We start from the raw sequence: 16,229 nt of genomic DNA on the forward strand, positions 1-16,229 counted from the left end.
ATGTTTGTACAATGCATGACATAAGCATGGGTTTGCAGCTGTTTCATAACTGCCGTGGAATCTATTGGCTCTGTGCACTGTGTCCAGGCTCGGGAACTCTTCTCAAGAGCCGTGAATGTGGCAGGAGGCCACTTGTGAAATGATTTACTTTACCCATAGTCAAGTGATTTCCATGCAGAATGTGAGGCTGCTGCTCAGCTGGTTGATTCCAAATGTGACTGGCCAAAGAAACTTTTCTGGAAACTTGTTATCCAGCCTCAGAACTTCCCCTCTGCAAAACTTTGAATGTTCTAACCATCGTGGGAAATAGTGATGCTAGAACTCTATTTTTTCCAACCAACAATTCCCTATGAATTTTTAAGCTGATATTTTGATGTGCTGAAAACATTGTGATTCTGACTTTAATGATGTAATCCAATTATAATCAAAGCAGTTGTCAAGATGGGACAGTTGTAGCTGAATGTTCCCAGCTTGATTGTCTTTCTCATCCTGGGAGGACAGGGACGGAGGTGACAACTCAGATATTGTGACATTTACATCATCATCATTCATTTGACTACACTGCTATCTTCATCCTTGCTTTTTGATGAAGCAAGTGGAAATTATTTTCCTTTTTTTTTCTTTTCTTTTTTTTTTTTGAGTTGGAGTCTCACTCTGTCACCCAGACTGGAGTGCAGTGGCCGCTCCCGGCCACCACAGCCTCACCTGCTGGGCTCCGGCGATCCTTCCGCCTCAGCCTTCCAAGTAGCCAGAATTACAGGCATGCGCTACCACGCCCAGCTGAGTTTTTGATTTATTGTAGAGATGAGGTCTCGCTGCCCAGGCAGGTCTCGAACCCGTGGGCTCAGGCAATCCACTCACCTCAGCCTCCCAAAGGAGCTATTTTCAAGTGGTAACTTTGAAGTCTAGCAGTCTCACTGAATAGAGTCCAATAGAATTACCACATGAAAGAATCCATTTCTACATGAGAATTTGTGAAGGAATCAAAATAGGAGAGCTTACAGACTCTTCTCTTTGCTTATCAAGTATAGAGGAAGCTTTGCTCATGCTGCTACTAGGTAGCACAACTAACATTCCAGGTTAAGGGGTAACCAAATTAATTCCTGTTCTTACTATACATCATAGGGGACACATTTCGAGGTAGTTAGATTGTATAGGGCCACGATTGCCAAAAATAAAACTTGTGATTTTTATCTTGAAAGTGGTAGGGAACCACTGAGGACTTTTAAAAAAGAAAGGTGGGAAGATAGAACTAGTGGTGAAATGTCAGATTCATTGAGAGGCAAGGAAACCTCTCCAGAGAGACGCATGAAGTTGGCATGAGAAGGAAAGTAAGGCATAGAGAATGGGAGCAGAACAGGAGGGACATATGTCCGTGGCCCATTGTGAAATGAACAGGTATGATGAGCAAATCAGAAAGACGGATGAGGAGGGAAGGAAAAAAGGTTCCAAGGATTCAAACCTGCGTGCTGGTTACAATTTCAGCTCATGCAGGAGATTTGGAAAGGGAGACAAGTAGGGGAGACCCTTCCTCATTAATGTACTGTGTACAAGGGGGGACCAAAAAAAAAAACAGAATTAATTTTTGGAGGGTGGGCTGCTTGTAGTAAAGGCTTTCCCCACTAGGTAAGTGTTCTGGGAACCCACTGGCATCAGTGTACCAGCTAATGTTGTTGTGAGAGGTTGCTTTCAGCTTAAGTGATTTTTTTTTTTTTTTTGAGGGTCTTTCAATGGGTTTGCCCATTTCATGATGGGTGATTTACAAGAGTACCTGCCCACACCATGCTGAGTGTTCAGCAGTTTTTGATCAAAAACAACATAACCTCTGTTCCTCACTCCCTGTTCACCTTATATCACCCCAGTGACTTTTTGTTTGTTTGTTTGCTTGTTTCCCCGGATGAAAATCCTCAGATGAAGACATTTTACCAATGTGGAAGACGTGAAACATAAAATGGCAGAAACTCTAAAAGGCATCAAAATTGACACGTTCAAAAACTGGTTTGAACGTGGAGAGTACTTTGAAGGTGACTAAAGTTTAAACATGTGAGAATAAGTACACTTTTAATAGGTAAATTCCAGCTTTTTGGGGGCTCCCCCCCATATTGTCCAAACCAATGGCAGCAACCTAATTTCTGCTTCTGCCTCTGACCTGCTTATTCAGTAAGTGAGAGAATGCAGTGATGAATATAGACACCACACTACAGGCTCACATTTTCACAAGCTGCTTCTAGAAACCTGAATGGAGATTTGGGGTTTTTTGTGGGTTTTTTTTTTTTTTTTTTTTTTTTTTTTTCCATGGCAACTCTCCCCCACAGAAAACAGGCACAGTCTACAGAGGCCTTTTCTGTTCTGATGTTTCTGTGACTACAACAGGGGGTCAGATTTGTTCTTCCACCCTCCCCAGAAATTTTTGGCAAATCTAGAAAAATTGGTGTTGCCCTAAACCCTCCATCTGTATCTGTATGCTGCTGTTCCTGTGCTGTGGTGACTAGACAACTTCTGAATGGCCTTGGCATGCCTCTGGGTTCCAGATATGAAGCAGACAGGTTCCCTCTACTCTCCAATTCCCAAGCTGACTTGGGGTGTGGCTGGGGATAGGAGAGAGGAGAGTCCCTTTTCAGGAATGTTCACCAGTTCCTAATTCCATGGTCTCCAACCAGTCATATAGGCCTGCGGTTCGTAGCATAAACTTTAGGTTCTGGGTCTTTTTGTTTTGTCTTGTTTTGGTTTTTAAGTCAGGGTCTCACTCTATCACCCAGGCTGACCCGTGGCACAAAGCTCACCACAGCTTTGACCTGGGCTTAGGTGATCCTTCCGTCTCCAGAGTAGCTGGGACTATAGGCACATGCCACACCCAGCTACATTTTTTATTTTTGTGGAAATGAGGTCCCACTGTGTTGCCTAGGCTGGTCCTGAACTTCTAGGCTCAAGCAGTCCTCTCACCTCAGCTTCCCAAAGGCTGGGATTACAGACATGAGCCACTGCACCTCATCTAGGTTCTGTCTTTGAAAAATCATAAGATTTTGATACTTGAAAAATCAGACTTGTGAGGCTCATAATTTTCTTCTTCAGGCTATTCTCTCTGCCATGGACTTTCAAGTCTATTTTGAAACTCAGTTCTCATACGCTGATTCTTTCCTTTCTCTCTTGCATTCCTGCCCCATGTTGAGGAAACAAGGACTAAGAAGGTAGAGCAGGATGTATGTGGCACATTTTCCAAAGTTGGCTACTGCCATATCTTCCATCTCACATGTTTTTCTTGCAGTGTGAGATTGGTATCCCTCCCACTTAGGATATCAGTGGGATTGATGTCCCTTTCTCTAGATTCTGGATGGATCTTTGTGGTTGCTTGATCAGCAAATTATGATGGATGTGATGCTCTGTGACTTCCAAGACTAGGTTTTACAACTGCCATGTCCTTCTGCCTGCTCTTTGGGATGACTGTGCTTGGAACCTGGTGGCCATGCTGGGAGGTAGCCCAGGCCATGTGGAGAGGCCTTCTGAAGGTGTTTCAAGCAGAGCCCCAGAGGAGTTCCTATCTAAAAGGCAACAATGACCACCAGTCATGAGACTGAGGAAGGCTTCAAGGTGACTTCAGTAGTTAGTCACCTTCTGACTGCAGCTGCAAGAGAGGCCATAAGTGAGAACCACCCAGCTGAGCCCAGTCAACCTCCAGAATGACAAGAGATAAATAATTGCTGTTGTTTTTATACACTAAGATTAGGGTGATTCATTATACAGCCGTAGAGAACCTACAAGGTGTTGCTATTATTTATGACAGCATAACATACTACCCCAAAACTCGTTAACTTAAAATAACCATTGTGTCACACCTCATGGGTTTGTGGACCGGAAATTTAGGATGGTCTTGGCTACACAGTTTGTTTTGGATCCATATATCCATATATAGTGTCAACTGTGATGCCCAGGGCTTCAGGGTGCTTCTTCAGTGGCATCTTTGGAACCCTGGTACTCTATGTTGTCTTTCCTCCTCTCTTTCCATCTCTCTCCATGGTGTTTCATCCTCTGGGTCTCGTCATGTGACTTGAACTTCCCCCAGCATGGTGGTCTCCGGGTAGCCAAACTTCTCACAGGGAAGCTAGCTTTTAAGAGACCAAGCAAGCTGGGCTCGGTGGCTCAGCCTGTAATCCCATACTTTGGGAGGCTGAGGTGAGTGGATTGCCTGAGCCTGTGGGTTCGAGACTCACCTGGGCAACTTGGTGAGACCTCATCTCTACAATAAATCAAAAAATTAGCCGAGTGTGGTAAGCGCGCGCCTGTAGTTCCAGCTACTTGGAAGGCTGAGATGGAAGGATCACTGGAGCCCAGCAGGTCGAGGCTGCGGTGACCGGAAGCAGCTACTGCACTCCAGTCTGGGTGACAGAGTGAGACTCCCACTCAAAAAAAAAAAAAAAAAAAGAGACCAAGCAGACAAACATATGGACTTTGCAGCAACTTGGATGGATTCAGAGTCTATAATACTCAGTGATCTATCACAGAAATAAAGAACGAAGTGCCACATGCTCTCACTCATAAGTGGACCCTGAACATTTACCATAATACTATAAGAAAGGAATTGGCAGTAGCAGGTTATTGCCGGACTGGGAGAGAGGGTGCACAACATCAATAAAGGTACCTGATTTCAAACCAAGCAAAGTGAGGACTAAAGGGAGGCCCAAACTTTACCTGTTCAATGTCCACGTATATACCTAATCCTGAATTGTACCCTACATCGTTAAAATAAAATATTTTAAAAATTTAAAAAGAGAGACAAGCAGAAGCTGCCAGTCATTGTAAAGTCTAGGCCAAGAACTGGTTGGTATCAATTCTACCAAGATCTATTGCTTAAAGCTGCTAGGGATTCAAGGGAGGAGAAATGAGTTCAACTTCTCAAAGGGAAGAATAACAAAATATGGCCACAGGGGACAAAGCAGGAACCTAGGTCTATATCTCAAAATGTTACCTTGTAAATCCCCAATTTTATGGATGAAGAAGCTGAGGTTAAGAGAAGTTAGTAATTTGCTAAGGTTGCACAGTTTGTAAGGACCAGCACCTGAATTAAAATTCAAGTCCTATGAAATCCAACCATGAACTCTGTACTTCGCAACAATTTTCTCCTGTGAAACATATAGTAAATATACAATTTACACTATATTTCTTAATTCTATAGCACTATCTTTAATAAGGTGAGTACCCTCCCCCTCGCCCCAAACTCACACAACATTGCAGCTCTAATTTTAGAAATCCTAGAGAAATATTCTAAATGGCCTCATTTGGGTCATAGGCTGAATCAATACTTAGGGCTAGGAGGGTGGAATATTATAATTGTCAAGCTCTTCTAGAACCACAAGATATAAAGAAATAGCTCCCGAAAGAAAGAGGAGCAGACAAAATGATACTCACTATAAATGCCCTTTGTACTACGTACCATTACTTCTTGTTTATAATGATTTCATTGCATCCTTGAAGCCAATAGCCTCCTCTCTGAAGAGAATAGGGGCTGATGGAGAAAGTATGAAGACAGACTGTGTGGGGACGTTAATCCTAAGAATTTATTCCAGATCTATTAGCTGACTACTGACTCATTATGTCTCATGTGTTGTTAAGACTAAGATTCCTTTAGTTTTCCTTGAGGTCTGATTCCTTTATATAGAAATTAAACAGAAGCTTCCTGAAGGTGACCCATTATGTCATGCGCTGTACTCTGTAGCCAGACTCTTCATCTTCACATTCTATGGATGGTGAGTGAACATAAATTGAGAGCAGGAAAATATTTGGCATTCTAAGCACTAGAGGAAATAAAATATAAGCTCTAATTAAACATTTCTGATGGAAACTTAGTCTTACTTCATGGTTTCCAGTTGTGTTCATTTTTTTTTCAATAATAAAGTAAGCTGCTTTAATTTTCTTTTTGAAAATTTTATTTGAATGAGGTCAGAAATTGAGGAATTTCTCTTCCATTACTCACACTCCTTCCCAGCTGCTGGCCTCATGTTCCCTTGACACGCTGTTGAGAAGCCATCATAGGCACAGCCCTGCTCAGTACACACCAGACACCGGGCTCAGGAAGACCTTTCCTCCTAATGTCCTGGCTGCCACTTGACTGCCTGGGTTCTGAGTGGCTCTGAAACTCTGGAAGTCCCAGTACTTGATAGAACAACTGTCTCCCTGCCTTCTCCTGACTTCTTATTTATATTAAGGGGTCCCTTCACTTGGTTTGAACTTTTTTTGTATCAAATTCAGTAATAAAACCCAAAGCATTTATTACTTTTGAGAGCCCTCAGGAAATCTCCTGAGAGGTTCCGGGTCATCTGAAAGATTCTTTGTTAGCGGTACATAGAGTCTCTGTATTTCTCTTGCCACCCAACTAAGCCCAAGGTGCCTCTTATCCCTTCCTAGTTGTCCTGTCCAGTCACTTCAACAAATGCATTTTATTTTAACATGGAAATAAACTAGGGGGAGGAAATAATGACATTTCATAAATTTGGACATGAACACATTTTAGTGAGATGTTCAGATAGGCATATCTGTAGCTGGATGGCTGAATTATAACAGTCTTGGCATGGTGAAAATGAAAGCAGATTGTAGCTTTGAATACAAATACCAGAAAAATGCCTACAGTTTCCGTTCCCTCCAGAAGGTATCAAAGAAATAGACATTGCTAGTTGAGGCTTACTCAGAAATAAAATAATTAATCGGTAAGACAATTATTTTTCTCCATCAATCACACATACTGCTAATCCCAAATCCTACTATTTCTTCCTCCCTCCCCATCCCATTTCTTTTTTGTGTTTTTGTTTTTGCATCAGGGTCTCACTCTGTCACCCAGGCTGGAGTGCAGTTGCTGATCATAATTCACCTCAGTCATGAACTCCTGGGCTCAAGTGATCCTCCCACATCAGCCTCCTGAGTTGTTAGGACTAAAGGTGCCACCAAGGCCAGCTAATTTTTTGATGTTTTATAAAGAAAGATGAGGCTTCGTTATGTTGCCCAGGCTGGCCTCAAACTCCTGGGCTCAAGCGATTCTCCTACCTCAGCCTCCCAAAGTGAGCCACTGCACCCGGCCACCACTCCTCCTTTCCTTAACCATAATTTATAACTCCTGTCAATTTCTTCCATTCTTTCACTCCCCTGATTGCTGCTGTCCTGCACAACCCTCATCTCTTGGTCCTTTTTGTTCTCTCTGCCTCTCAGCCTTCTTCTGGTTTTGCCTCCTTCTCCCTACACAGAATTGCTTTTATGGAAGTCCTCTCTTGTCTCTGTCTCCTTCTGCTGTCTCATCCTTGCCACTCCCCAGCCAGCCCTGTACTCTGCATTCTTCCTCCCAGGTTAATCAGTCCCTAGTGGAAGGCAGACTGAGCAAGTGAAGGAGAATGACGTCTTTGATATCAGCAGGTATGTTCACGTCTAGCTCTACCATTTCCTGGCTAGTGATCTGGCTAAGTTATTATTGAACCTCTGACAATGGGCCTTAGAATAGTCCCTTTCTTACATATTCCTGTGAGGGGAAAATACCTACTCATTAGGCATAGCACTCGGCCCATACAAAGTACTCAAATATTAGATGTTGCTATTACTGTGATTGGAGAATATTCCACATCTGTGCTGGCACTGCTAACATTCCTACAAATAAATGGTTTCTAACTTTGGTTCAAAGTCAAAGTCTTTACAACAGCCTTCCAAAGCCATGCATGTTCTGGTCCTTCTGTGGTGTTTTCGACCTCATCTTCTACAACGATCTCCCCCATCTCCACAATGCACACACATGCACACTCACTCTGCTGTGTACACGCAACTGGACTTCCTTATTGTTCCTTGAACAACCTTTGCACACGCTGCTATCTCTGCCTGAAACATTCTTTTCTCTAATTTCATCTTGCTGTGTCCCTCCCCTGCCTCAGGATTGAGTAAATATCATCTTCTCAGAAATGTCTATGCTGCTCTCCCCATTTAAAATTATAACACCCAGCCGGGCTCGGTGGCTCAGCCTGTAATCCCGCGCCTTTGGGAGGCTGAGGTGAGTGGATTGCCTGAGCCCACGGGTTCGAGACCCACCTGGGCAGCGAGACCTCATCTCTACAATAAATCAAAAAATCAGCCGGACGTGGTAGTGCATGCCTGTAATTCCGGCTACTCAAAAGGCTGAGGCAGAAGGATCGCCGGAGCCCAGCAGGTCGAGGCTGCGGTGGCCGGGAGTAGCCACTGCACTCCAGTCTGGGCGACCAAGTGAGACTCCAACTCAAAAAATAAAATAAAATAAAATAATAACACCCTTTCTCTGTACTCCATGTCCCCCTTCCTTGCTTTAATTGTCCCTATAGCAGTTGCCACACTATGTTTTACTTGTTGCCTGTGTCCTCATCCCACCACATACACATGCTTATATACTCAAGTGTATTCCATGAGAGCAGGAAATTTTGTCTGTGCATTTCTGTATCTCCAATGCTTAGAATTGCTGCTAGTACATAGTAGGTGATCAATAAACATTTGTTGAATGATTAAGTTCTAATTCAAATATTACTACTTTACTGAAGCTTTTTCTAGTTTCCCTAGACATGGTTACTTTTCTATATTCCTGTGATACTCCATATATTCTTTGATTATAACATATATCACATTGTATTTCTGTGGAAAACATACTTAAAGCTCTGAAATTTAGCCAGATGGTATAATTCAAAAGCACATTTTTATTTAATAGACTGAAAGCTTGCATTGCACAGATTTGATTGAATGATTACAGAAATCCTAAGGCTCAGAGAGTGATTTTAAATTGCATTCACATCATGTTCTATGAGTTATTCCACAAAATTAAATCCAAGGCTGAGAAAATCTAAGAAAAAAAAATTGGAAAACAAATTCCAGCACACAGAGAAATTTTGTTCTTATGCAATGGCGTGTTCTGTGTTTTAATGTTATGGAAACCTTGCTAATTTGCCAGCAAATAGGAGTCTTGCAAAACCCTGCCTTCTGAACAGATCAGCATAGCTATAAATGTGGCTGATAAATAACCTGCAAAGACAAATAATCTCAAAAATTAGTTCTGGAGGAGCAGACTGTATAGGTTGGTTATGAAGAAGGATTTCCTCATCTAGGGGAAAACATTACACACCAATTTTTCTTCAACAAAATGCTATTACTTAAAGCCAGGAAGCATGTACATGTCATAAAACTCTCATCAGAGCCAGGGGAAGAAATAATAAAATCTTCCTGTGCCTCTGGGTTAAAGATAGTAAGTAAGGACTGATCTCAAAATACATTTCTAAGCCACCAATGTGATTTCAGAACCAGAGTCACTTGCAAATCACATATTTATTCACTGCTGTCATTTTTTGGTTGCTGAGCATATTTTCAGTCATTGATTGATCACTGTACCTGCCATCTTCTACTGGAAAATATCTTAGGACATATGCATGGGAGGAATGACTTATCCTGGGGCAGCAGGGATGCTAAGTGGAATCTTCTGTCTGTAATTGAGGTGATAATGATCTAAGGAAGTCCCTATCTAAGGTGGTGTGACAGCTGTGAATGCCTTTGACAGTGGTGATTATCAGCTTTAATGAACACGTTAATCTGGAAAAGACATTCTTGAAGAGTAGGTGCTTCTGGGATTGAAATCAGGATTAACATCCATTCTTGTGAGTTCACATCTCTGCTATTATATTTTGGACTTCTGAAATCCAAGGCACTGCAAAAATTCCTGTTCTAGATGAGCCTTATGTATTGGAGGAGAGATGATAATTTGTCACTGTGCAATTATTTGCTTACTCTGGTCTAAACCCTGAAAGAAATGTGACTGTGTTATAACCTAAGAACTCAAAATTAAAATTTGAATTAACACTCAATCAAGTCTTCCTTGATTGAACCTGTGTGCTGGGACTTGCTGCTGGTTTCCTTTTCGTTCATAGTTCTCATGCCACTGGCTCTGTGTCCTCTGCCTTAGAAATCCTGCTCTTCAAGCATGCATTTTAAATATTTGTTTTACTTTTTATTTTTTTGTGGATCCTGACCTCTCTAGAATGGGGTCCCAAAGGCAGGATCAATTCATCTGATGTCTAATAGGTGCTTAGTAATTAACACGTCCTTCCAATATTGTTCGGCGTTTTTTAATGCAAATACTTGTAGATTCACATTAGTTGTGGATTCTGTACATGTAGCCCTTGATTAATATGTCCTGCTTCCTTGGATATCTTGGTTCAATCAAAAATTCATGTTTTCGCAAAGAATTGCAATTTTTCCTACTTCTTGAAAGATTTCTTTTTTTTTTTTTTTTTTCCTTCAGTAGTCATTGATGGGTCTCTTGACCTGAAATCCAGCCTCTTAAAAATATCTTTGAGAACACCTTGTTGAATTTAGTGAACACTCCTCTGCCCTTATCTGACTCGAACCTTCTGTGTCATTTGACCCTAGAGATCTCTCCCTTCCCTGTAAAACCCGCTTCTCTCCTGGACCCACCAAAACTTTCCTGTGATTTGCTTCACTAGGCAGAGTCCTTCACAGTCTCTTTTTGCCAATTTCTCTTTTGTCATTCAACCTTTTTTTTTTTTTCAGTTGGAGTCTCATTTTGTTGCCCAGGCTAGAGTGCAGTGGCACACTCACAGCCACCCCAGCATCAACCTGCTAGGCTCCAGTGATCCTTCCGTCTCAGCCTTCCAAGTAGCCGGAACTACAGGTGTGCACTACCACACCTGGCTAAGTTATTTATTATAGAGTGGAAGTCTCGCCAAGTTGCCCAGGCTGGTCTCAAACCTGCAGGCTCAGGCAATCCACTCGCCTCAGCCTCCCAAAGTGCTGGGATTACAGGCTGAGCCACTGAGCCCAGCCTGTCATTCAGCCTTAAAGAGTTCCATCTCTTCTCTCTTTCTCCCTGAATGAGAGCACCCACAGCAACAATAATCACCTATGAGATAAGCCCCTCCAAATAATATATATCTCCGAGCCAAACATATTTCATAAGATTAAGACCTACATATTCTACATATTCCCTTACTCAACAAATACTCCATGAACACCCACTACATGTGAGGCCCATTTACCGCTGGAGTGTCCTACAGCTGCTTCCGTCTATTCAAAGCACATTATGAGAACCTTTCTTCCAAAAGAGCAATTTGTATTTTTTAGTTTGATAAATGGTACCACTATCCATTTGGTCACCCAAGCCATACTCTTGGAATTCATTTGAGATATCTCTATTTCCTTCATTCCCCATCCTTAACTCCCAACAATGATCATGTCCACAACCAGTTAGTCACCAAATCCTAAGAGTTATACCTCCTGGGTAGCTCAGATTCTACAACCCCTTGACCTCTGTCTTAGTATAGGTCTTCAACACATTATAACTCATTTTTATCTTCTTCAGTATATCCTTCATACTACTGTCAGCATCAGACCTTCTTGATATACAAATTTCAACCATTAATTTCCCTTCCCTTTGTGATTCCAGATCAGCCTCAGAATTAAGGTCAAGCTCCTTAGCTTGGCCATAGACTTTTCTGTATCTTGGCCCTTGCCTCATCTCCTGCCACTGTATACTCTGCCATCTGTCCATACTAAACAGCTTGTTGCTTCCCAGAGATGTTGTACCCTTTCCTACTTCTGTACCCATGAATATCTGCTTCACTAGCTTCTCCTTTCTGAGTGCCTGCTACCTGCCAATCATTGTTCTAAGAACTGCACATATGGCAGTGAACAAAATTATTGAAGCCCCTGCCTTAAGGGACCTAATATCCTGTCTGCTTCATAGGAGGTGCACATAAAAAGATTACTATGATTATGACACATTCAAGACTTTAGGTATACTTTTCAAGCCTACTTCCCAATTTCCATTCTCAGGTACTCATCTTCAATGATCCAATACCATCCTATGAGATACCATTACTAGAATACTTATGTTGTAATTCTGGCATAATTGCTAATTATTTTTATCTTGCTCACCCACAACCCTGGGAGTTCCTGGAGGTGAGAGCCTAAGTCCTTTCTTCTTGTTTTACCACCTCCTAGTACACACAAAAGCCAGTTATAAATGTCAAATGAATGAAAAATTTAGGTTATACCTAAAATAATACTTAAAAATAATAAATCTACTACTAATGAGCATTTGCTATATATGAGACGGGACCCCAAAACACCCAGAATTTATTTATAAAAACCTATGTATTGATTCTTACATGTTTAAAATTCAGTCACCTTCAAAGTACTCTCCATTTGATGCAATACATCTATTGAGACACTTTTTCCACTGCTCAGAACAGTTTTTGAACTCATTAATTTTTATGCCTTTTAGTGCTTCTGCCATTTTTTGTTTCACTTCTTCCACATTGGCAAAACGTTTCCCTTTGAGGACTTTTTTCAACTGGAAAAACAACAAAAACAAGGTTGCTTGGGGTGAGATTGAATGAAAAGGGAGGATGGGGGGTATGGAGGTCATGCCATTTTTGGTTGAAAACACTCAGTGTGGTGTAGGCAGGTGTGCTTGTAAATCACCCATCATGATTGGGCAAACATATCGAAAGAATCTCCAAAAAAAATTCACTGAAGCCGAACACAGCCTCTCATAACAACGCTAGCTGGCATGCTGATGCCAATGGGTTCCTAGAACACTTACTTACATATTGTGGGAAGCCTGTACTACAAGGTGCCCATCCTCCAAAAAATAATTGTTTTTTGGGGGGGGTTCCTTCCTCATAGCCAGATACTGTATTGAGTGCTTTAAATATGTTATATAATTTAATCTCCATAGCAATGCTATGAAGTATTATTATACCTCCTTTATACATGAGGAAACAAAACCTTAGCCTCTTCTTTAATCATGATGTTTGGTGAGAGGAACCATTTTTCCATGCACAGTTGGAGATCTGGGAAAATGGTCAGCACTCATTTTATGTGGTATATACCTGGCTACATAAGATAAAACCTTAATTTGCAGTCATATGTACAAAGACATTTTAGCTCCCCCCACCGCCCCCCAGGATGATCTGGGTAATTTTCCCTACTGCTGGGGAGTGGGGAACCAGAAACAGTTTTAAACTTGCCATGTCACAACATTACAGCCTCTTCTGGGTTAGACCATCTTTGGATGGCTCCAGATCTTGGGTGAATATTCTTTTAGATGTCCTTCCTTTGCCTAGCTCCTCTACAAGATGGTGTCTAGAGGAATAGGTAAGTGGGGTTCATAGTAACACAAGAGGGTCAGGCAGAGGAGGAATCTCCTGGTCTCATGCCAGTCTTTGAATCTGTAATATCTGAGTCCGCTGAGGAGGAGCTGGTCTGACCCCATCCATGGATATTCTGCTGGTGGCCTGTACTTAACCCTTCAGCTGCAATGTCTCTCCACAGGCATGCCTTGGCACTGTGTAGCTTCCTCAGACCTGGCCATTTCTCCTGCTTGGCGTCTACCTTAAATGTTACTCTTTGGACCCCGCTCAATATCCCTTGCCTCTGTTGGGAAGACAGTCCCTCATGACACCTCCCTACCCACCACCTCCACAAACTCAGCTCTCCGATAGCAACATCCGCTCAACTTGCTTATTTTCTTACAGGGCAGACAGAAACTTCTAGATACCCTCCAAATTGCATGCCAGCACAAGGAGAGTCAGAGTGTAATTTGAGCCCACCCTCTCCCTGACAATACCAAACCATGGCTTTTAGTCTTTACTATGATGGGGCTGCACCTTGCTTGGTGAGGGGGGAAACAGTCTTTAAGGCAGCTGTTTCCTACATTCTCAAATGAGAAATGAGGCAAAAGAAAGTCCCTTAGGTTTTGTCTTTGTCCTTGGACTCTCTGACATCCCCCTTCTGGGACTTGAGCCTGGAGACAGGAGACCCTGACTCGTCCTGCCTTCATCCCCCTTCTTCCTAACCCAGTTGGGGCTGCAGAGGGCAGGCTTTTTCCTGCCTCTTCCCACGTCTTCTGCACTTTATCATCTCATCCTCCTTCCCACAGTGGAATCTGCCCCCCTTTTTTTCTAGGGCTAAGCTAGAGAATGGCTGCCAGGTAGTCTGATTTATGGAGAGAAGAATGAAAACACATCTGTTTAATATTTTCAAATTATTACCCCTGTTACTCCTGCATCTCAGAGGGTAATCACTGGTCTCTGGAGCTCTCTGGGTCCCTTTATAGTAGTGTGGCTCAGAGCAGTTGTAGAGGAAGATTTACAGGGCTCTTAGATATCTTCTTTACCTGACTCCCAACCCCTCCCCTTTTAGCCCATCAACCCAAGTTCTTGGCCATCGTCCCATTCTTCATGAGCAGCGTAGAAATAAAGTGGGAGTATCCCCTCCACAAAATTAACTGGATGATCAGTGAACTATACCTTCAAATTCTGACAAATGTAGTCCCCACGATAACACCAATTATGTCTAACACATTACTTAAATATGGGATCATGGAAAAGTAAGCGGTACTAAAGAACCCAGACTGAGAGGGCATACTCTGAAAACATTAAATATTTGATTTGTAGACTGTGCCTTTCAACTTCAGACTGTCCCCAAAGAAAGGGGAAGCTTTATGAAAGGGAACAAATTGGTACGGAAATTGACCACAGCGGATCAAGTAACTGAAATAGTAAGAGGAAGCATGGACCTTTGTAGGAATGATTACATTCTCATGCTTCTTTAGCTCATCGTGCAAAATAAGGCTTAGTGTCTATCTCTTGTACTTAAATATTCATCTTTACCCTTGTAAGTCTTAGGATCCTGATTGTATAATAAAACATTTCTCATGTAAACTGAAATGTGGATGGAGGAATCCACGTGTGCACTGTGAATGAACTGGAGAAGTAGAAAATAAAATTATTGAAATAATAGCCCAAAAGGAAAGTATAAAATAGGAAGGGTGGGAAAGGGCCTCCTTGTTTTAGATTATCATTACCATCTGGTTTGTAAAACATTTGATTCTAATTCCAGAAGCTTGATACCAGAAATAACTTATTACCAGGGACATATGCTGGAGAATTGTCAGGAATGACAGAGTATTTACTTGTTTTTAATATCTTTATCACAAATGATAAAGCTGATGAATCATACAATGATGTGAAGGAGTGAGCCACAGCCTAGGACTTTCTGCAACATATTATTTATGCTATACCTCTTACAACCCAATTCTTCCCTTCCCACCCCACAAAAGGTCAGAGACCATTGCTGATAAACAGAATTCTTCAAACTCTCTCCTCTCTGTGGGAGTACAAAGGACATATGTAGGGTCTGTTCAGAGTTTATAATCGAATCCACAGACTTTGCCTAATACTAGCAATTCTATTCATAGTGTTTCACGATGGTCATGTTGCAAGTGTACTTTAAGTATTTGATTCTTTACTGAGCTCACATTAGATACAGATTATTACTGTCCAGCCACATTGATAAAAGCATGTAACTCTGAAGTTCCAGTTACCACTTCCTAGCTGTGTCGTGACCTTAAACAATATACTTAATCTTACTCATCTTTGAAATGGGTATAATAACGGAACCTGCCTCATAGCCACTGTGTTTGAAAACTGCATTGTAAGGATATGGAACAGCTTGAATGTTGAGAGCTTCCAAATACTAAATGAGGTAATCACTTATTTAATTCAAGTGGAAATGGAATAAATGGCAAGGAATCAATGATCTGTATCAATGATCTGTATAAAGAATCTGAATAGTAGGGTCTTGGGTAACTTTGATGTTCTAAAATGGTGGTTATCTTTTTTTTTTTTTTAACCCTCTTTGGGGATTCCTTTGTACAGAAAAATCTCTTAATTTGCCATCTTTAATCCTCATATTATCAAAGTAAAGTCCCCATTGATTAGAAGGAAATAAGCTTCCTTTTAGGTTTTCAGCTTTTTTGGCTTCTTTTGGAGAGGAGGTTGCTGTTATGTGGAGAACGGTGAATGAAGCTAGAAATTTTAACCCCTTAGTGTGATGCCTTTTTTAGAAGCTGGTCACCAGGTCTTTTTTTTTAGATGTTGCCAAAACCTGGTCACGTTGCATTTCATGGCATACGAACCTGGTATTGAAGGAGTTAAAGGGTCTCCCACACCCCTCTGCTTGAATCGTTCTTTTGTGTACACAGCTGCAGTGGGAGCACCGGTCGGAAAGGAAATGGTTAGAGGAAGAGCCGGTTTGCAGACAAGGCGAGTCTGCGAGGGGGGCCGCGGGGTGGCCTGGGGTTTTACATGCCAGATGTAGGCCTGCCCCGGTGCCTGCCTGGAGCTGCTGGCGTGGTCACGCCGCGGCCCTGCGCGAAGGGAGGCGAG

At 42.0% G+C, this 16,229-nt stretch overlaps 1 protein-coding gene across 2 annotated transcripts in view; it reads left to right on the plus strand.

Annotated features, from left to right (window-relative positions):
- The window catches only part of MAPRE2 (microtubule associated protein RP/EB family member 2), a 163,202-nt gene that overhangs the window by 43,854 nt on the left and 103,119 nt on the right, over positions 1 to 16,229 (plus strand). The window lies entirely within an intron of this gene.

This window comes from Carlito syrichta, unplaced genomic scaffold (assembly GCF_000164805.1).
Source record: "Carlito syrichta isolate Samal-C Ts95f unplaced genomic scaffold, Tarsius_syrichta-2.0.1 Scaffold65441, whole genome shotgun sequence".
Lineage (NCBI taxonomy): Eukaryota > Metazoa > Chordata > Mammalia > Primates > Tarsiidae > Carlito > Carlito syrichta.